General features: G+C 35.8%; 1 protein-coding gene across 3 annotated transcripts in view; it reads left to right on the top strand.

The window, feature by feature from the left end:
* Positions 1-21,912, top strand: part of rhea (Talin_middle and talin-RS domain-containing protein rhea) — a 106,521-nt gene that overhangs the window by 35,348 nt on the left and 49,261 nt on the right. For all 3 annotated transcript variants that reach the window (XM_067790611.1, XM_067790609.1, XM_067790610.1), the window contains exon 2: positions 12,699-12,802. The gene's annotated coding sequence lies outside the window, so the exon portion shown is untranslated. The remainder of the gene's footprint in view (positions 1-12,698; positions 12,803-21,912) is intronic.

The raw sequence follows: 21,912 nt of genomic DNA, 5'->3' as shown, positions 1-21,912 counted from the left end.
GCTTTGCACGGGGTGTGAACCCAGGGCATTCGGTGTGGTGAGCGGAGCACGCTACCATCACACCACGGTGGCCGCCATTAGTAACCCAAAAACTTTACGTTTTTCAACGCTGAAGGTTGCAATTTTTTTCTTTTTTAAACCGGATGATTTCAACTGCCGATTTCAGACAAACTATACAAATCTTTTCCAAACTGGCCGTTAAACTTGAACATTAAATTTGTTTTAACTGAAATAATATTTATTTTATCTTTAACTAGCCGAGCCGGCAGACGTCGTTCTGCCCTGCCTTTGGTTTATCTACATGACTTTTAAGAAGTTGTTATCTCGTATTTCCCCTCTCCCTTTTATTTGCTTTTCGGTCTACCTTTCTCTCTACGTCTTTTTCCCCTCTCCTTCTTTTTCTTTCAATACGTCTTTTTCTGTAGCTGAACGCATTTATGAACGAATGGTTGATGGCGAGCACACGAACAAACTGATTTTTTTGATAAAATGTCATTTTTGTTTGAACAATTTTGATTCGAGCTGAAGATTTTGATTATATTACAAATAAATCAACTATTTTGTTTATACCAGTAAGAAATATTGCAATCGGCTGATTTTTTATTGATTTATAGCTTGTAAATTACAATTTTATAATTTTTTATAACATTTTTCAAGCCCCTATTATAGATTCCTTCACATTACATATATCAAAATTAAGCATCTCACATAGCTAAGCTTTAAAATGCAAAAAATCGTTTTTAAATCAGCTTTCTGTGTGGAGTTATCACAATAAATTGACCTTAAACGACTTTATTTTACAAGATATGTAGATACAGCGAAAAACCGAATAGAAATTCGTTGTTAGATGATAGATAATGCAATTTTTTTTTTTTTTTTAATTATCACCTGATATGTCTTCTTCGATCGAATTCCCAAGCTGAGTTTTTGGTAATATTGATCATCTTTCTGGACAGGATTTTGACTTTAAACAAACTTGATCAACTTCTACGGTTTGTCAGAAAAAATAGTTTAAAAGCAAGGCCCGTATCGTGTGTTACGATTCGCAATGAAATCAAGTTTTCACTTAAACATTAAATGAAAATAGCTCTGAAATCGTGAGTCCTAATAACGACATTTGTGAACTAGGCACTTCGCGTACTAGTTGAATTTATAATTTATCATAATTTGTATTGATAGTTTGGCAGTTTCATATTTATAAATTGAGTGAAGAATGGATTTCGATACGAATCGTAACAGACGATACGGGCCCATTTCTTACATTTCTATCATATATAGTTTTTACTGAATCACTGTACATCGATCGTATCAAATAAAGAAAAGAGTGAACATATTCTGACGTCTGACTTATGGTGATTACCGCTCATCATCGATGTACAATTTTATTTTATTTGTTGTTTTTTTTTTTGCGATTTTTGGCTATCGCTCAATTCGTATCTTTTAATTTGTAATTTGAGGGGTTGCCGTGTTTTTCTTTCGCTTTGCTGATGAATCATCGGACAATTTTTTATAAATATACAATATTTTTTGTATTTGGCCACTAGTAAACAATCAGAGATTAGTGAATGATAATTTTTTGTTTATTTTAATATTTCATATATAGATAGATGTACGTTTGTAGTATATCTTACTATGTAAAAAATGTTATTTTTTAATTACTAATTAAAAAGAGGGGGATTGTTGTGTTATTTGTAGTCGCACAAGAAATGTGTTGCATTTAATTTTATAAATATAATTTAGGTCTAAAGGAAATTTTAAATGAGGTTAATATAAGGTTTATGAAATACCAGGACAAAAGATAAATATATTTGCATTGATAAAATAAATGGGGAGCAAACGATTTCCGGGCATCAGCAACTTTTCGCAAAAAGTTGCGTTCACTACAACAATTATTTTTGCTTTGCCTAGTCTCTTCATTCAGTCGGGTTATGACTTCCAGTTATTGTTATATTTCTTAGATCTAATTTTTCTTATGCAATCGACCAAGAAGAATGTAGCTTTGGGCTTGCGTCTTGTAATCATGCTGCTGATTCATCATTATTTCGCAAGCCATGCTTAAAGTATTTCTTAGTCATAATTTATAAACCTAGGGCTTATACAAATTTACATTTTCACATACAGGAGCGATCAGAAAAAGAGCAGTTGCAAGTTTTGCAAAGTACAAGTTATAGGGCTCTCAAATTCGCGCTGATTTTTGAAAAATGTTTTCTAAAGGAAGTTTAGATATTCTTCCATAAAAAAAATAAATGCTACACTTTGTATGGAGAAAACACCCTTCGTACTAATTATTTTGAGCGAGGAAAGTCTTGTACATTTATTCACGAAAGGCTTTATACCTCTGATATTAATGTCTGATTTAGGCCGAGCTTCTGTCCCAATTTGCATCATGCTACTTTCCTACAAATTGGGGGGACGGGACCTAGATCTATTATTATACCGACTATGAACGACATCTGCAGATGAGTTTCACTGGTACGATTTTTAGTGGCAGAAATAAAAAAAGCTTTTTTATTTAAATAAAATTAAATAAAGGAAAGGGAAGGAAAGAGGAATGGAATCGAAAGAAATGGTAAGAAAGGAAATGAAGAGAGGAAAATAAAGCTATGGTCAGGAAAGCAAAGGAAATAATAGAAAGCAATGGAAAGCAGAGGTAAAATGACGTCTGAAGTTGCTGAGTTTCAACCACTGGGCGAACTCTAGTATATGACAAAATTATAACAGGCCGATATAGGAGGAAAATACAATAACATAAAACATATGTAGTATGGTCAAATAACCAAAAAAAAAAAAAAAAATAGTACTTAGTGTAGGGACCAAAATTTTTATGCTGCTGAAAGTTGTTAGGATTATTGAAGAAACCATTATGTATAAATGAATTCTCAAAATTCCTCCTTGACGCGGCAACCAGAAAAGTTTTACCCGTGGTCAAAGGTCATACAAAGTTTTTTCACGTCCATCCATGTAGTGGGTTTATTTAGGTGCGTAATGACGCCTCACACCACTGTGGACATCTGGTTGTTAAATTATGACAACGCAGCAAGTGATCCTTGTGCAAATGTTTAGATTTTGAAGCGATGTACTAACATCAAAATTCAGCTTCACTTTCATATGCGGCATGCAACTTTTCATATTTGAGGCCGACACCAAAATGCACCACCAATGAATTGAATGCTTGGCTGAATACATGTCCGCCCACATACACGTGCACAACAACAAACGTGACATTGTTTACATCCGCTAGATAGACAAAATGTTGGGCGGGCACTGTTTCCAACCCACATGACGTCTACGCTCCACATACAAACATTTTCGTAATATAATCAAATAAATAAATTTACAACATAATAAAGGTGCTACTGAAGTGAGTCTGAGTGATTAAGTAGGTATGCAGCCGCCGCCGGACCGATTGATTAGTGCACTGACTACTTCCAAACTGTTTTGTGTGCACTTAAATAGGCCAAAAATACCTCTGCACCTCCATCCTTAATCAATTCACCTTCAAAATGCTGTAATCGTGTAATATGATGAACTCTTAAGGTACATTGTGTCTACATTAGGCATACAAATATGTGTACGTATATATGTATATATGTATGTAGTAATTTGTTTGTATGTATATTCATCAGTCGCGCTTTCGGCACGTGGCCAAAGTTGTATGGAACTGGTTTGTACTTGCACCCAGTTTCATGTTGCAGTCAGTGTATAAAGCCACTCTTTATTTGCTGTGAGTATTAGACGTAAAATTTTCTTGATATTCTGCTGATGTCCATTCACACTCGTTTATGTATGTATGTACATCTGCGAGTAAAGAAATTGCAAAACAAATTATTTTCAAACTTCATTAGTTATTTTTATTTTTCTTTATTTGGTTAATTAAAAAACTTTAATGAATAACATAATGGCAACTACATACGTAAGCCAATTCAGAAACATTAAGAAAAAACTCGTAAACGTTTTTTAAAATCCGTCCCCTATTAGGAGAAATTTAAATTCGCTAGTTAGAGCGAGACTTGAAGTCGGAGTGAGAGTTGGGGTGGGAATGAGATTGAGGAAAGTGAGAGTTGGAAGGACATAAGTGGAATAAGGGATGAACAAAAAAAAAAATGGAGAATAAAGTAGACGATAATGGTAAAGAGGGGAAGCGAGGCTCACTTTTTGAATGTAGGCAAGACAATTTTCGGGCGGGACAAAGTCAGAGTGTACACTAGGTATGAACACAAATATGTATATTTCTTCTGTACGTGTACTTGTGACTGAACTCCTCCTGAGCGACACGACTGATTTTGGTAAAATTTTTTGTCAGCGTTCAGGGGCATTTGAGAATGCATTATATTCACAATTTGGTTCGTTTTCATTATCATATTTCCGGGAAGTGAATAAATGGCCGACCTGGTGTGATGGTAGCGTGCTCCGCCTACCAAACCGAAGATCCTGGGTTCGCGCCCCGGGAAAAGCAACATCAAAAACTTTAGAAACAAGTTTTTTCAATTAGAAGACAATTTTTCTAAGCGGGGTCGCCCCTCGGCAGTGTTTGGCAAGGACTCCGAATGTATTTCTGCCATGAAAAGTTCTCAGTGAAAACTCATCTGCTTTGCAGATGCCGTTCGGAGTCGGCATAAAACAGGTAGGTCCCATCCCGCCAATTTGTAGGAAAAAAATAGGAGCACGACGCAAATTGGAAGAGAAGCTCGGCCTTAGATCTCTTCGGAGGTTATCGCGCCTTACATTTATTTTTATTTATTCTAAAAAAAATTATTTATGGTGCGATTTCCATGAGGTTTCACACAGGGTTACTTCCTCCACTACCTTGTTATTTGGGAAAATTTTCTTTCCGTGAAATGAACTAAGAACTGACCTCATCAAAAAAATCTAGTTTATGGCCAAGTTAATATTTGAGAAACTTTTCCTTGTGGTGTACTTTGCCTAGCTTAATACTTGAGAGGGTGAGGTAGAGGAAAGAAAGGGGAAGTAGGAAATGGAAAAAAATGGTGAAAGTGCGAAGGGATAATAGGGAGGAGAGGAAGCAATAAAAGGAAAGGAGATGCAGAAAAATAGAGGGAGGTTGAGGTAGAGGAAAGCTACAATACGACTAATGCCAGTTTACATCGCAGAGGAATATTATCGGTCACGAGAACGTCTTAATTATCTATCTATATCTTATATATTAAAATGAATCCGATTTCAATCAGGTACCAGATTAATATTGAAATCGGTCAGGTGAAGTAGATATTCAATGTTGGTATAGAGATTCCATTTAGGAGGAAATTGAGGTGAAAGTTTTGGGTAGTGGGAGAGGGGGTGGAAGTGGTAGGGGGAATGACAATGGAAGTGTTGAGTAGGAGTGGGAGTGGGTGTAGGAGTGTGATTGGAATGGGTTTGGAAGCTTAATGGAATAAGGAATGGACAAAAATAAAAGCTGTAAAAAGAAGATACAAAATTTGTAAGTACTTCCTTTACATAAATGGACCCGAAGAAACGAAAAATCTCGCTTTTAGCATAACCACTGTAAAAAATTGTATCAGCAATAAATAGACCTTCGATATAATCTTTACCTAAGTCCGGCCATGTGCGCTCAACCTTTATATTTTTGTTTCTCATACAAATTTTTAGAGTGGTTATATTAAAATTTGAATATCAAAGTTCAACAAGATTATGTCTTTGTTTAATGAGACACTTTTCGTTTCTTCTGGTCTATTTACATATTGGAAGTAATTAAAAACTTTTTGTCATCTCTTAATTTTCTCCTTATGTTGCATTATCAAGGTGACCTGAAATATGTGTAAGCTTCCATGTTTCTAGCTCAATGAGTAATTACTTAAAGATCGGTTGCAGGATTTCAGAATTCTAAATGGACCTTTTAATACCTCTAAATATTTCGATCCCTTTCCTATCTAGTAAACTCTTATCATAAATTTTGCTGTCATTTTACTCGCAACTGTACATACATATTTATGTTACGGAAGCCGGTGTGCACAGCATTAGCAAGTCTGGACTTCGATTGCTATTCAGCCGAAGCGATGCTTAAACCGATTATGTTCATCACCGTTTTTTCCTAATTAGGGCCCTGAGTGACATTCCTGCACCTGCTAGGTTGAGGCAGACAACTTTGATGCAGTTGGCCTAAAAATGGAGATGTGGTTATGGGGCGATCATTATGGCATTAGAAAGAAAAACGAGTTAAAAAGAATTTTATACAACACAAAATGTCAAACTCCAGGTTTTAACGATGCTTAGTTTTTAGGTAAATAAATTGGTAGTGTTCACTTTGTTATGATATTGAATTTTTCGTTATTGGTATTAGAGATGAGCTATGAAATTTGCACACGGCGATGTTTACTAGGACATGTTTCTGAATTTCATTTCTTCATCAGTTAGCCTTCGTTAGCTGTAATTCAGAAGCATATCCTAGTAACCATTGCCGTGTTAGAATTTCCTAACTTTTCTCTAATATCAATAACAAAAAAAGTGTTTAAAACAATATTATCGTGTCTCGCTGCTTAAATACATATAGATAATATTGATATAATAGTGAACAGTGGAAGCATTGCTAATAACGGACTGTTAAAAATTTAATGTTACTAAGTTCTGTTGAACGCGCCTGAATATATTCCACACAATTAGTATTAAAAACATATAGTATATGTAGGGTATTCCATCCCATTTCGACCAATTTTGAACCCGACCCCTTTAGAATTGGCTGAAAGTTTTTCTTCTTTTTCTAGCTTACGAAAGACGTTTTTCAGAATTTTTATACTCATTTGAGCAGAGCTCACAGAGTATATTAAGTTTGATTGGATAACGGTTGGTTGTACATATATAAAGGAATCGAGATAGATATAGACTTCCATATATCAAAATAATCAGGATCGAAAAAAAATTTAATTGAGCCATGTCCGTCCGTCCGTCCGTCCGTTAACACGATAACTTGAGTAAATTTTGAGGTATCTTGATGAAATTTGGTATGTAGGTTCCTCAGCACTCATCTCAGATCGCTATTTAAAATGAACGATATCGGACTATAACCACGCCCACTTTTTCGATATCGAAAATTTCGAAAAACCGAAAAAGTGCGATAATTCATTACAAAAGACAGCTAAAGCGACGAAACTTGGTAGGTGAGTTGAACTTATGACGCAGAATAGAAAATTAGTAAAATTTTGGACAATGGGCGTGGCACCGCCCACTTTTAAAAGAAGGTAATTTAAAACTTTTGCAAGCTGTAATTTGGCAATCGTTGAAGATATCATGATGAAATTTGGCAGAAACGTTACTCCTATTACTATATATACGCTTAATAAAAATTAGCAAAATCGGAGAAGGACCACGCCCACTTTTAAAAAAAAAATTTTTTTAAAGTAAAATTTTAACAAAAAATTTAATATCTTTACAGTATATAAGTAAATTATGTCAACATTCAACTCCAGTAATGATATGGTGCAACAAAATACAAAAATAACAGAAAATTTCAAAATGGGCGTGGCTCCGCCCTTTTTCATTTAATTTGTCTAGGATACTTTTAACGCCATAAGTCGAACAAAAATTAACCAATCCTTTTGAAATTTGGTAGGGGCATAGATTTTATGACGTTAACTGTTTTCTGTGAAAATGGGCGAAATCGGTTAATGCCACGCCCAGTTTTTATACACAGTCGTCCGTCTATCCTTCCGCATGGCCTTTAACACGATAACTTGAGCAAAAATCGAAATATTTTTACTGAACTTAGTTCGCATGCTTACTTGAACTCACTTTATCTTGGTATGAAAAATGAACGAAATCCGACTATGACCACGCCCACTTTTTCGATATCGAAAATTACGAAAAATGAAAAAATGCCATAATTCTCTACCAAATACGAAAGAAGAGATGAAACATGGTAATTGGATTGGTTTTTGACGCAAAATATAACTTTAGAAAAAACTTTATAAAATGGTTGTGACACCTATCATATTAAGTAGAAGAAAATGAAAAAGTTCTGCAGGGCGAAATAAAAAACCCTTAAAATCTGGGCAGGTATTACATATATAAATAAAGTAGCGGTATCCAACATATGATGTTCTGGGTCACCCTGGCCCACATTTTGGCCAATATCTGGAAAACGCCTTCACACCTTTTAAAACTCTCATTAATACCTTTAATTTGATACCCATATCGTACAAACTCATTCTAGAGTCACCCCTGGTCCACCTTTATGGCGATATCTCGAAAAAGCGAACACCTATAGAACGAAGGCCCACTCCCTTTTAAAAATACTCATTAACACCTTTCATTTGATACCCATATCTTACAAACAATGTCTAGAGTCACCCCTGGTCCACCTTTATTACGATACCTCGAAAACGCGTCCACCTATAGAACTAAGGGCCACTTCCTTTTAAGATACTCATTAACTCCTTTTGTTTGATACCCATATTACATACCCACCTTTATGGCGATATCTCGAAACGGCGTCCACCTATGGAACTAAGGATTACTCCCTTTTAAAATACTCATTAACACGTTTCTTTTGATACCCATATTTTACAAACAAATTCTAGGGTCACCCCTGGTCCACCTTTATGGCGATATCTCGAAAATGCGACCACCTATACAACAACCACCACTCCCTTTTAAAACCCTCATTAATACTTTTAATTTGAAACCCATATCGTACAAACAAAGTCTAGAGTCACCCCTGGTCCACCTTTATTACGATACCTCGAAAACGCGTCCACCTATAGAACTAAGGGCCACTTCCTTTTAAGATACTCATTAACTCCTTTTGTTTGATACCCATATTACATACCCACCTTTATGGCGATATCTCGAAACGGCGTCCACCTATGGAACTAAGGATTACTCCCTTTTAAAATACTCATTAACACGTTTCTTTTGATACCCATATTTTACAAACAAATTCTAGGGTCACCCCTGGTCCACCTTTATGGCGATATCTCGAAAAAGCGAACACCTATAGAACGAAGGCCCACTCCCTTTTAAAAATACTCATTAACACCTTTCATTTGATACCCATATCTTACAAACAATGTCTAGAGTCACCCCTGGTCCACCTTTATTACGATACCTCGAAAACGCGTCCACCTATAGAACTAAGGGCCACTTCCTTTTAAGATACTCATTAACTCCTTTTGTTTGATACCCATATTACATACCCACCTTTATGGCGATATCTCGAAACGGCGTCCACCTATGGAACTAAGGATTACTCCCTTTTAAAATACTCATTAACACGTTTCTTTTGATACCCATATTGTACAAACAAATTCTAGGGTCACCCCTGCTCCACCTTTATGGCGATATCTCGAAACGGCGTCCACCTATGGAACTAAGGATTACTCCATTTTAAAATACTCATTAACACGTTTCTTTTGATACCCATATTTTACAAACAAATTCTAGGGTCACCCCTGGTCCACCTTTATGGCAATATCTCGAAAATGCGACCACCTATACAACAACCACCACTCCCTTTTTAAACCCTCATTAATACTTTTAATTTGAAACCCATATCGTACAAACAAAGTCTAGAGCAGGCATGCTTAACCAACGAAACGATATCATTTCGTTACGATAATCAACGTTAATAAACGAAACGAACTCATTTCGTTTCGTTTATTAACGTTAAGATCGTCAAATTAACGAAATGATTTCGTTTCGTTTTCTGCCATATCAAAACGAAATCAAATCGTTTATGTTGATTATTAATTTCAAACTATGCTGGCAAAGCTGATTGATGGCGGAGTCATTAAAGGTGAAAGCATTAGCCAAGCTGATTGCAACTTTTCTCTTGAATTTTGACAGTACGAACATTTCTCAGAGTATTTTTGACATTACCACCAACGAATTACACAAACAAATTACATAGAGTTTGTGTGTGTATGTGCGCTCGTTGTTGCCACCTTACGGCTTCACCATGGCTGTAGCATTGCCAGCACAATTCAAACATAAAGTATCACGTTTTTGTTAACGTTTTTAACGTTAACGAAAGCTTTTCGTTTCGGTTAAAAACGAGATACAATTTATTTTGATAATTTCTTTATCGATAATATTTCGAAGTGTTTCAACGGAAACGGTGGAAATTTTTTGATAAACGATTAGCTTAACGTTAAGGTGCATCCCTGGTCTAGAGTCACCCCTGGTCCACCTTTATTGCGATACCTCGAAAAGGCGTCCACCTATAGAACTAAGGGCCACTCCCTTTTAAGATACTCATTAACTCCTTTTGTTTGTTACCCATATTGCACGTACGAATTCTGGAGTCACCCCTGGCCCACCTTTATGGCGATATCTCGAAACGGCGCCCACCTATAGAACTAAGGCCCATCCCTTTTAAAATACTCATTAACACCTTTCGTTTGATACCCATATTGTACAAACAAATTCTAGGGTCACCCCTGGTCCACCTTTATGGCGATATCTCGAAACGGCGTTCACCTATGGAACTAAGGATTACTCTCTTTTAAATACTTATTAACACCTTTCATTTGATACCCATATCGTACAAACGCATTCTAGAGTCACCCCTGGTCCACCTTTATGGCGATATCTCGAAAAGGCGACCACCTATACAACAACCACCACTCCCTTTTAAAACCCTCATTAATACCTTTAATTTGATACCCATATCGTATAAACACATTCTAGAGTCACCCCTGGTCCACCTTTATGGCGATATTTCGAAACGGCATCCACCTATAGAACTAAGGCCCACTCCCTTTTAAAATACTCATTAACACCATTCGTTTGATGCCCATATTGTACAAACAAATTCTAGGGTCACCCCTGGTCCACCTTTGTGGCGATATCTCAAAACGGCGTCCACCTATGGAACTAAGGATTACTCCCTTTTAAAATACTCATTGACACCTTTCATTTGATACCCATATCGTAGAAACGCATTCTAGAGTCAACCCTGATCCACCTTTATGGCTATATCCCTAAATGGCGTCCACCTATAGAACTATGGCCCACTCCCTCATAAAATACTCTTTAATGCCTTTCATTTGATACACATTCCAGGGTTTCTCTCGTTTCATTTTCCTACATGGTTATTTTCCCTTGTGTTGTCACCATAGCTCTCAACTGAGTATGTAATGTTCGGTTACACCCGAACTTAACCTTCCTTACTTGTTTCAAATTTTTTCATCCAACTCAAAAAAAGTTATGAATTTAAAAAAAAACACCGTTTTTGTTTTCAAAATGCTATAACTTTTTCAAAAATTTACCGTTTGGGATCTTTTTTTTTTTTTAATTTGTTTTTAAATGTAAAAAAAATACAAACAAATTTTTAAAGTTTTTTTTTTAATTTTTCAGTTTTTCGAGATTTTTAGAATTTCGCCATTTTTTTTTCTCATAAAAAGCCAATCAATTCTGCAATCATCCCCACTAATCCCGGAGTGGGCCGATTTCTAAAAATCTCGAAAAACTGAAAAATTAAAAAAAAAACTTTTAAAAATTTTTTTGTATTTTTTCCGAAAAGTACATTTAAAACAAATTAAAAAAAAAGACCCAAAACGGTCAATTTTTGAAAAAGTTATAGCATTTTGAAAACAAAAACGGTTTTTTTTTTTAATTCATAACTTTTTTTGAGTTGGATGAAAAAATTTGAAAAAATTCTGAAAAACGTCTTTCGTAAGCTAGAAAAAGAAGAAAAACTTTCAGCCAATTCTAAAGGGGTCGGGTTCAAAATTGGTCGAAATGGGATGGAATACCCCATATACATATATACCCAATTGTGTTTAAAAGGAATAGCAACAAAAAAGGCAATACTTAGAGACAATTTACAAAGCGTGCAGCTAGCTGATGAAAAAGTGAAATTCAGAAACATGTCCTGGTAAACATCGTCATGTGCAAATTTCGTAATTTTTCTTTAATATCAATAATTTTAGAAATCAATATGAACCTGTCTGGCTAATTAAATGCGATTAAATTTTTCTTTAAGCATATTTGATATTTGTTTTACTCTCATATCCATACATAACTTGTCTTCATGTTGAAGAAGCATGGAATAACTCAGACACATAGTCCGCATATATCCCTTTGTCTCAATAGAAATTATCGAAAACTGTACTCCGTTCGGTTTGAGTGAAACTTTATTGAAGAAACTCATCACAAAGAAGCATTGCACAGTAACTCAAACCATTCTATTCATTCCATTCCTTTAACTGCGTTGTATGATCTCAAGATCGATTTAAATAAATACAAATACTTTTAACTCAATGAAAAAACCTGATCACACAGATTTGGTGTTTGAAATCGTGGTAGCAATGATTGTCGTAATGTTGGAGTACCACTGTAAAAGAGGTTTACCTTTGTAATTCGTCAACTTGTGCAACTCCATTTAGTTCTTGGAATTGGATGCCAGCTTGTGGTGATATAAACCGCATGTCCATTACTTGAGTGGCATTGTTGACCCCGTTTGTTGTTGTTCGGTTAATGTTTTCTCTCATTGGTGTTTGTTTGATGATACCTTGTCGCTAATGTGGAAAATTTAAAATTAATTGAAATCAATATGGAAAACTAACGGCTGATGTATGCGTACTATATGTACATATGTATGTGTATGTACAAAGTTATCAAATACAAAGTTGTGTGCAGTTTATTCACATTATGTTGTTACATATTTGATGAGATGAGGAAAATTTGTAATCGTTTTGTTTTCATTGATACATACCTATTTGTCTTATTTTCTATTTTTACAGATTCCTCACATCGAAAGTACTAAGATAATCACAACGAACGACCTCAATATCGCAATTACTTTAAAAATATCGAAATCTATATATAATTTTTTGATTATATCAAGGTAAGCGACAATAAAAATTCGTATTTTATGTTTTTATTTTATAATAATAACTTTGTAATCATTATGATAACTTGTATGAAGTAATAATAAAAATAATTTGGCACATCAAAGTGTGAATCTGCGCGTCGTAAACCATATTGTGCTTGACCATTTAGCCTATTACTGTATGTGGAGGTTTTTAAGGTCCAGGATTTTTACTCCATCTCTTGACGGGATTAAGAGTCACGGCATGCCGTGCTAGAGTGACGCATTCGCAGAGAATGTGAACCGGCGTTTCAACATCCAACTCACAAAAGGACAGATTTGTGTATTTGATAGATTTAACTTACTTAGGTGATATCGTAGACTACAGTGTCCTGTATAGTATATCCAGTGCGAGTTCGTAGATTAATCAGTTTGGCCAATGCTCTTGTTGCTGAAAATTTGGACTGCCTTTGCCTTGGACATTAAATTCAGTGTTGTCTGAACTGCTTCGTTTCCCAGTTACTTATGGTTACCCAAGTTCGTGCCCTTGTGAATCCACAGAAGGGCTCTGGACCATAAAATGTTGCTAAAGCACCCTGCTTGTCTAAGTAGTTATAGTAAATTGATGTCACTGATGCCCATCCCAATATAACCTTGTTTTTGGCTCCCAAATCATTTATTTGGATTTCTGCCTGAAAAATAGTGGGGTAGTATCCGATTGGTATTGTTTCCGTGAACTCGACCTCCAGTATATGGAAGCCTCAAAATTCCGAGATATTCTGAGCGTGATGCAATGTCCCAACGTAGTTGCAATACCGGATTTCCTATGAATTTTCGTAGATCATAAACTTTAGAGGAAATTGCAGGGTACCCTTAAAAATGCAAAATTGTTATCGTTTTTTGGCAATTTACTAAAAATTTTAGGTTGACGATGGGCTCCTTGCTACAAGCTATGCTAAGTGTGCAGCGGTATTTTTTTTCGTATACACATTTTACAAGTTTTTATTGTTGGCAGATAGAGGCCAAGGATTTTAGTAGAAAGCTTTAGTTTAAGCACACATATTTCAATCCCTTGTAGTTAATTCCGGTTGTCATTCGAACTACGTGAAAATCAGTTTTTGCTTTCAATAAATGGCCTTAAGGTCAAAGTATCGGAATGGTTTTATGGTAAAGAGCTCTAAAAAATTTTCAAAACGTCTTTGATCTTTTCAAGTTTTTAACGTCGATTAATTAAAGCAACGTTTCGTAAGAGTGGAGAAGGGTGCATTAGTCAATTGCAGGGCTACTACTTATTTCGTCCCGAACTCAAGCACCGAACCAACTCTGAACTGAAATGAGTCATAAAAGAGTCGAAATGACTCGAATAGTTTGAATTGAAAGCGTTTTATGACTCTATTTTACTGAAGCTCTGAGTTATGTTGGATCATTTTTTTTTTGCCTTTTTTAAAGCATTCTTAGAAACTTATCGACCTTTTTTTTGGCTTTATGGCTTTTTAGTTCACATCTCTGACTGCTAAAGGAATTTAACACGTGTTGAGATCTAAACCCTTTGAATTTAAAAGTTTTTTAAGTCTGGATATAACATTTATTTGTGAAGTTTTATCCTTGTTCTGAACTTTTATCAACAATCAAATTTTGTAAGCCTATTGTAGGGAACCCGCGATCTATTGTAGGGTAGTTTCAACTAAGATTTCCTTATAATAACAATTTTTTTCATTTAAAAATCATCACAGTTAAGGTCCAATATTGCTGGAAGTGGTCTGGGGGATCACGTGATAACTATTCCTTCGAAAAATTTTTGATACTAAATTGACTGCTTAGTGAAATATCACCCTCTTTCGGACGCCTTATCTCAGAAAACGTTTGAATAATACCTTACTTCAGAATTTGTTTCAAAAATGCTCTATCTCTGAATTCTGTTAAAGAACGACCTATATAAGAATTTTTTTCATAAACGCCCCAGCTAATGTCCAAATGTGTTGAATTTGAGCTCACGTCGAAACGCGATAGTTACAAAATCAAAATAAATAAATAAGTTTATGAAATAACACCTCCATAATGGTTATATAAAGAGCTAATTTTGGTCTCCGTCCCGACTTTGGCCAGTCGGCATGCCAACGTGTAAAAAGAAATACCAAAATTAATGAAGTCAAGAATGAAGAAAATAAAAATTCAGTAGACGTCAATACGTTTAAGAGATCGGTCACATGCAAAATCTATGCTATTTAAGACTAACTGCGTTTTCATTCTCTTTGGGGTTGCTTTTCTGCTTTGCTTTCTGAAAAACTTACCACGCACTGTCAAAAATCTGAGAAAGATTAAATCTTAATACTGAGTTAATCTCCATCAGCAAAAAAGGAAGTCTATCAAATAAATAAATAAAAATAAATTTAAGGCCCGATAACCTCCGAAGAGATTTTAGGCCGAACTTCTCTTCCAATTTGCGTCGTGCTCCTTTTAGTTTTGCCTACAAATTGGCGGCTCCGAGAATACAATATTCCGACTCCGAACGGCGTCTGCAAGGCAGATGAGTTTACACTGTGAAGCTTTTCATGGCAGAAATACACTCTGAGTGCTTACCAAACACTGCCGAGTGGCGACCCCGCTTAGAAAAATTGTCTTCTATTTGAAAAAACTTGTTTTAAAAATTTAGATGTTGCTTTGCCCGGGGCGTGAACCCAGGATCTTCGGTGTGGTAGACGGAGCACGCTACCATCACACCATGGCGGCCGCATCTTGTTACCACTTTCTGAAAAATGTCTTAAAACGCATCGAAATGCATACCAATATGTAGATCTCTCTGTACCATATCCTTGCTAACCAAATACTTACGTACATAGTTTCGTAATTGTCATAACGGAAAAGCACACATTTGCTGTGAATTAAAAAGAAATATTGAACTCTAGGCAACAGAGAAGATGATACACGTAATATAAAAACACAAAAGGCTCCACGTTGTCGCAGCTTCATGACATTTTGTCCTTTCAGCATTGAGCAAACAACATGAGTATGCTTGAACACTGCTACAATAACAACAGTATGCTCGAACAGCAAAAGACATCCTCCACGCGCAAAAATGTGGCACTTTCACGCACACAAATGCAAACAGTGCAATGAAATATATTAAATATTGGAGCTTTCTCACAAAATGGTCGCTAGGCGCCACATTGTCGCGTCAGTTGAGATTTCATGGCGGTTGCTGTGTGCCGTTGGTAAGCACTCGCTCACACACATATTTTAGTAGATACACATGTATGTGTATGGACCGTGTGAACGTTTGGTACTCGTAATGTCCTCACATCTCTGTAGCACTTGAAATAGATTTTACAATCTTTTAGCGGAATACTTATGACTATTTTACGATTGCTGTGAATTTGAATTTTTTTATGTTAACCGATTTGCTCAAATAGTGCACATACTACGCGTGGTTGGAAGGACAATTAGGTATTTAAGGATAGAAGGGAAAAGGCAATTGAAGTTTTAATCACAATTGAACTCTTATACATTTTTTTTTCAATGACGGTTATATCTACTTTGAGGCGCATAAAACACGTCAATCTCTCGGTGTTATGGTGCACAGTCAATCATTTGGCAGGATATGAAGGACCTTAGTGTGTATGTGTAGGTGAGTGCCGACGAAATTGCAGATAATTTATCTGCAACGCCTTTTTTGTTAATCAGTTCTTGTATTAAAAAAGTCGTACGGACATATGTTTGGTGCTTTTAGGCAAAGAGGTTTATCATGTTTATTTCGAAGGGCTACTTTAATTAAATGTTTACACAGCTTGTCGACTATTTTTTCGAAATTGCGGGCAATATTGGTATCCTGCAGAGTCCATCTAAATGCTAAAACATGAATTTGCGTTTTTCTTTTTTTGAATCATTTCCATATTGCCTCACAATTTGTTATGAAATCTATGTTCAATCAAAAAAAAAAAAAAAAATAAAAACATGGACTTGAGCTCATTATCAACGCTGGCTTCCCTCTCGCGTACAATCAAGCGCTGTGGGTGGCAATTGCTGCGTTGTCATTGAGTTTGCTGTATAAACAAGTCAAAATGCCGCACTTGTTACAATTGTTGTTGTTATTTTGAATGTGCTCAAATTAACCTAATCGCTGAAATCAGTTTGTTAGCATTAATTGTATTCCTCAGAGATTGTTGTCTTTATATTTGCAGTGGCGTATCACTTAATATCAGCCATGCTTACCCTCTAAGCATATCAGGAAAACAATACTACATACATCGCTATGTAACAACATGTATGAGGGTCATCTGGAAAGTTCTAGAAACCGACTTTTTTCATATCAAGCTTAATTTGTACACAGCATAACGGTGGGTTGTAGTGGTATAAATTAATTGGGATAGATGTTCCGATTTTCGAAATCGACATAATTTATCGAATTCCGATATTGAAAAATGAAAATTGAGCAGAGATTACAAATTAAATGTTAGCCAGGTAAAAGCAATTTGGTTTATCATGCATAACAACCGTTACCCAAGAGCAAAAATGGCTTTCTCCATGAGATATGCTAGTTTTTGAATTTTTTCGGTCTTTCTCAGTAATTTATTTTTATTTTCAAACGTTTTCTCACTATCGCTGAGATCTTTTAGTGTGATTATTGCCTAAGGTTTTTTAAAACTGTTATTTTGCGGCCGTAGTAGGTTTCCGCAATGACAAATCTCTCGTCTGCTCTGTTAGAATAAACATAACAAATTAACATTATTACCATAATTTGGGTCTGCAAATAATTGTTATTCCTCAAAATTCAAACCAAAAAAACATACTATGTCACGATTGTATATTTTAAGGGGTCGTGCGGGGACTAATTTTACATAATTTCTGGACTGTTCGGTGATAATTTTCGGACCATTTCGAGACTTTTTGTATTAATGTTTGAAAGAGTCTTTATTCAAGATCTTTCGGGTTGTCAGGATTTTCTGGATTCCGATTAAATAAAAACGCTGCCGATTTATGCACATTAGCACATTATAACTAACAATTCATGTTTATTAAAGTCTAAAGTTAAATATAGGAAAATATGTGTGTTTAAATGAAATTAATTAAATGGTTTTATTTATTGAAAGTAAAATGAGTATTAGAATGATTTCTCTGCCCGTTGCCGAACCGACGTTGTTCACGGCGCGTTGTTCAAATCTAAACTGCTCTTTTGTCGCTGACATTGAGTAAGGGTTGCCAATTGATTATTATTCCGTTCATGTGCAGAGATGATGTATTTCGTAGGATTAATTACTAAGGTAGGGTCAGCCTAACCGTTGTATTATATTGACCATAGATTAGGTTGCCTTTATATTATATTGCTCGTATACTTAGCATGACCTTACATGTTGTTATCAATCCGGGGCTATTTTGAGATAATTTCAGGATTGTCTTAGGTCCTATTTCGAAATCAATTGGGAGTGTGTTAGGAAACATTTTTGAATTATTTTCTTACATCGGGACTATTTCCGGATTTTTTTTGGGACTATTTTGAGATCGTTATGAAACTATCTTGAGACATTTTGTGAGATTATTTTAGCGACAGTCTCGGGATAATTATGGCACTGGAATCATTTAGCAGGGATCGGTAAAATTCATTTATGAATCGACGAGTTATCGGCTTGATATTGTTAACAAGTGGAGTCTTTCCTTCTGCTTGGAAGGAATCTTTTCTCATACCCCTTCACAAAAGTGGTAGTAGGTCGTGTGTAGAGAACTATCGAGGAATAGCAAAGTTGTCGGCCATCCCAAAGTTGTTTGAAGCTATCGTTACCAATCAGCTAACATTTTCCATTTCTACTTTGATTGCAGAACCGCAACACGGATTCTGTAAAGGCAAATCTACCATTACTAATCTACTTGAATTCACAACTCATGTTTCTAAGGGATTTAGAGAAAATCTTCACACAGATGTTATTTATACTGATTTCAGTAAAGCATTTGACAAAGTATCCCACTCCTTACTTATCTACAAGCTGGATCGGCTTGGCTTCCAACCTGGTCTCACCCAGTGGATCTCGTCGTATCTCTGCGGTCGAACGCAAAAAGTTATTTTTAAAAATACTTTTTCAAATGTCATCGATGTTCCCTCTGGCGTCCCACAAGGCAGCCACCTTGGTCCAATTCTGTTCTTGCTATTTATTAATGATATCTGTACCACTATAAAATATTCCAAAATCTTAATGTATGCTGATGATGTAAAACTTTTTAGGTCTTATGCGTCTATCGAAGAACGTCCCTTGCTTCAAGCGGATTTAAACTGCCTAGTTACTTGGTGCAACGTAAATTCAATGCCGCTGAACCTCAATAAATGCAAATTCATGTGCCTATCTCGAAGATCTTTGCCAGCAGCCTCTTACGTAATTAATAATTTTTGTCTTCTATCAGTAAACTATTTTGAGGACTTGGGAGTCACGATAGATGCTAAACTTAGTTTCAACCTTCATATTAATGCTACTGTCAATAAGGCTAGAGGTGTTCTTTCATACGTGAAACGGTGGTCCAAAGAATTTAGTGACCCTTATGTAAATAAAGCCCTTTTCATCACCTTAGACCGATACTAGAATACGGATCAATAGTCTGGAATCCACAATATCGAGTTCATGCAGATAGACTTGAATCAATACAAAAGCAATTTCTACTTTTCTCTTTAAGGAATTTTCAGTGGGACTCTGCGTATAATCTTCCACCTTATACTAGTCGGTTAAAGCTTATCAATCTTCCAACTCTTGCAAGTCGTAGAGAAATGCTAGGCGTTATATTTATGGCTAAACTCCTGAATGGACTGATTTCTAGTCCAATTCTTTTGAACGAAGTAAATTTCAACGTCCCATCACGGGTGTCAAGACATTACAAACATCTTCTTTTGAGGCAGTGTAGAACTAATTTCGAATTAAATGAATCTTTTCGGTGTTTGTGTCATGATTTTAACACTCCGTATAATTCATTTGATATAACGGATTCACTTTTTACCATAAAGAAAACTGTCTTATCCTATCTTAACTCTTAACAAAAAAAAAAATCAAATAAATTAAAAATGTTCACTTATTTAACAATGTAGTATATATATGTATAATTTCTATGTAATTTCTAACTGTTATGTATAGTACTCAGCTGATGATTTTTATTCTGTAGCTGAGCAGTTTTAGATCTCGACGCTTAACAAACCTCCGCCTATCAACAACTCGGCAATAAAAAATCCGTGCGTCATGCGGATGCGCCCCTCGCGCCGGTCGGGCGGGCTTTGGAGGGTTTAATCCGTTGGGTATTATTATTATAAATGTTGATATATTACCGGTGAAGTATCGACCTGTTATCGTTCAATTATCGAAGTCATTTCCGATTTTCCGACAGGATGTATAATTGATAAATATTGGACCCATTTTCCGTCATCCCTTGTCAAATTTGAGTTGAAGACGAGCCGGTTTCGGCGTCGTTGTGCCATCTTCAGTCTCATTTTTCGTTGCCTCCAAACCAAAATTTGACTAGAGATGATAGAAAATCGTTCCAACCTACAGCGTTATCTAAGAATGAATTCAAACCATTTTGACGGCCGTTTATAAAATAAAATTCTGTGATAGGGCGTTCCTCAGCTGAATTTCGAGATAGGGTCCTTTTAGACAAATCCTGAGATGAGGTGATTTTGAAAATTATTGAGAGATCTAGCGGTTTCGAACTGGCAGCCGAAATTGAGTGATATTCCACGACGACATTAAGAAATCGTTTGAAGCTATCAAGAAGCATCTTTCTGAAAATAATTATCCTTTCAAATTTTTCCGGAAGATTTCAGAACAACCCTCGACTTGGCCCATGCAATGACTTTGCTAATTGAAAAAGACAAAAGCTTATCATCTGCATTCACTATGTATGGAAACCTATGTAGAAGTCGACTTATCCATTTACTTTTTTGGTATATGAATATACATATAATAAAAAGTATATTTGTACATACTATCTATGTATGAGTATGGGTTTTTGCTCATTTTTTCTCGCAGTTCTGCATATGACTGCTACTGCTATCTTTCTCAAATTGTCTGGCCAGTGGGAATATTCATTGTGGTTATAGTCAGGCGCGATTCTATAATCCAACCCCATGGGGTGTGCTTCTTGTGCATGTAAATGCTGTTGTTGCTGTTATTGTCACCCACCAGACAAAATCCAACTTTCAAGCCACTTCTTACCGCCTTACATTAAATTAAGCTGAAACGAATAATTCACTTGCTGCTAAAGCAATATTTTTCACCCCCTATATGATCTTTGGTATGATGGTTGTGTGCTGTCGTTGCTTTTCAAACTTTTTTGTTTTTGTATTTAAAAGCGTAGCACTGCAGAGCTTCCGATGGCGCATGCGCATTGTTCACATACTTGCACGCTGTGATGTACTGCCAACGTCGCCGACGCACAACTTCCATCATCATCAACACCACCACCACTATCACTGCTAAAGCGCGAAAGCTGGTGGCACCAATCAGCCGTTCAATGCTTACGTCTTGTGGAATGGCTAAGTATTGTGTCAGTGGTCCACGCAGTGTCGCCGGCGGAGCACATCATTCTAGGCCTAACCACAGATCGGAAAGGACATCTGAACAGCTAGCAGCAGCAGCAGTAGCAGCCTCGGCCATGTTATCAACAGCTCAGCTGTGAGAAATTGTTAGCCCTTGGAACCAACTCAGTTGTGCTTGCGACTTGCTACAATACGCTTGCGAAAAATGTGAAAATAAAAAAATAATACCACGAATAATAAAAATTAAATATTAAAAAGGTTGTGCTCATAACTTAAAAAAAAAATACACGATAGATGAGGATTTTAATAAAACTACGATTATAATCATGAGGATTTCGCTTTTAAACATTTGAAAAATAAAATAAAAAAATTATATAACAAGTGCCTTTCATGTCACAACCGTGATATGAAGCCAAACAGAACGAACCGCCTTAAGATATAGATTTTAGTGCCTTAAAGAACATTATTCGTTTTAAATATATTAAAAGTTGAAATAAATGTTTTTTTTATTAAATAGCGTGTGCCTTAATCACCTTACAGCCTTATAAAGTATAAAGTCTTTATTAGAACGCAGTTGAAAACGTGTTAAATATTTTTTTGAATGCTCGTTAATCGTCGACGTCACGGTTTTTTTATTATTGCT

Source organism: Eurosta solidaginis, chromosome 5, assembly GCF_040869045.1.
Source record: "Eurosta solidaginis isolate ZX-2024a chromosome 5, ASM4086904v1, whole genome shotgun sequence".
Lineage (NCBI taxonomy): Eukaryota > Metazoa > Arthropoda > Insecta > Diptera > Tephritidae > Eurosta > Eurosta solidaginis.
This window is presented reverse-complemented; position numbering and strand designations above follow the sequence as displayed.